At 28.1% G+C, this 1,787-nt stretch overlaps 1 long non-coding RNA gene across 1 annotated transcript; it reads left to right on the top strand.

Annotated features, from left to right (window-relative positions):
• The first annotated feature begins 480 nt into the window (after positions 1–480).
• LOC111625084 lies at positions 481–1,228 on the top strand. Its single transcript, XR_002756680.1, has 3 exons — positions 481–542; positions 730–733; positions 934–1,228. It is a non-coding gene; the product is annotated as an uncharacterized LOC111625084 (long non-coding RNA).
• Positions 1,229–1,787: the final 559 nt, after the last annotated feature.

Genomic DNA, 1,787 nt, shown 5'->3' with positions numbered 1-1,787 from the left:
TCGTAAAAAGCAGAAAACGTTAAATACAAATAATTTTAATTAGCAAATGTTTAAAATCATTTTTATATAATGTTCGCTATTATTATACATTCAGAAAGAAGAAAATATAATAAAAAATAATACAAATTAGTTAATAACTTAATATTAAAAATAGTAAAATCGTGTAATATGATATTATTTATTAGAATATATTCATATGGAGAAAGACAATATATATTACAGATAAATGCTGAGGTTTTCAAGCTACTTGAAAACTCAATTGAATAGTTAAAGATAATGGTAAAAACTAGAAAATGAGAAAAATAACATAAAACATCAGTTACAAATGTAACCTCTTTTCATTTTCGAAAACAAATAATTTTATTAAAAAATAACTATTTTATTGTATTTATAAATAAATTTTAATTAATATCACTTTCTTGTATTTTCTAAACAGAAAATAAATTTAAACCCGGTTGAAATATCTTTAATCTGAACAGAATAAACACCATTTATTCGGATAAGAAATACTTTCACTTAAACCAATTACAATCTTTCATTAAGTATTTATATAATCATAAAAAACCGTTTAATTTAATATGTATACTAAATAATTTCACTTGTAATCATACAAATATTTCAATTACAATTGTAATTCCTAGGTAAACAACTGAAAGTATATAGTATATACTTTAAAAAATAAAGCGAAAATTAGAATATTTACGAGATGAACTTTCTCTTTGATAATAGTCAAGTAAGAGCCTTATTTTCAGGTCACGGTGTTACTAACAGGACGTGGTGGGATGGCGAATGGCCTCGCTGTCTCTACAAAATTCCACAAGAGTCCTACGACGGTAACACAACGTGGCGAGATCATGCCGCCACTAAAATAAGCATGAAACCAATTTGTTGTAAGAGAAAGTGCGGATACTCAGGTAAGAGCATTATTTTCAGGTTGCGTGTTACTAACAGGACGTGGTGGGATGGCGAATAGCCTCGCTGTCTCTACAAAATGGCACAAGAGTCCTACGAGGGTAACACAACGTGGCGAGATCATGCCGCCACTAAAATAAGCATGAAACCCATTGGGCGTAAGAGAAGGATACTCAAGTAAGAGTTTTAATTTCAGGTGACGTGTTATTACTAATGGTTTGTGATAGTTTACTTTTTGTTTCGTTTTAATAGTTTAAATTTCTTATATGACATTTGTTTATTTACATGAATTTTATTATAAATTAAATACAGTATATCTATATATTATAGTTATATTGTATCTATTATATAATAATATATGTTAATATACAAATATGTTATTATGAATTATTTATGTTTTGAAAGTAATTCTATATTCGTTGCTATGATTAATTATAAATGACAAATTTGCACTGAGAATTTCGATAAGAACAATTAATTGGAGTGACAACCATTGATTTGTTTAGGAAATGATTTCAGTTTACTGAATAAATCGAATAGCAACGAATATCCAGTTTTATTCTCTGATTGTTACTCTGTCAAGCAATCAGGGCCAGTTTCTGGAAACTAAAAAACTACCACAAAATGGGTGTCGCCTTGACGTGGCTTTGTGGCTTAATGTGTGAACATTTTATTTAAGTTTTAAATATAAAATTTTCCACAAACTAAGTGCACCGGACAGAAGTTTTGTTTCATAGAAGTTGAGTATAAGAATGAATGGTAGATGTGGACTGTTTACAGAAGCCAATGATGATTTAACTTATTTTCACAATCATTGTTAAACTTTAGCAAAATTCCCATTACTTGTCCAAGGTAAGAAACAGTTTTTTTGAAAT

This window comes from Centruroides sculpturatus, unplaced genomic scaffold (assembly GCF_000671375.1).
Source record: "Centruroides sculpturatus isolate CEXI.00-Female unplaced genomic scaffold, Cexi_2.0 scaffold77, whole genome shotgun sequence".
Taxonomy (NCBI): Eukaryota; Metazoa; Arthropoda; class Arachnida; order Scorpiones; family Buthidae; genus Centruroides; species Centruroides sculpturatus.
The sequence above is the reverse complement of the archived record's forward strand: the minus strand, read 5'-3'. Positions and strand labels throughout refer to the sequence as shown.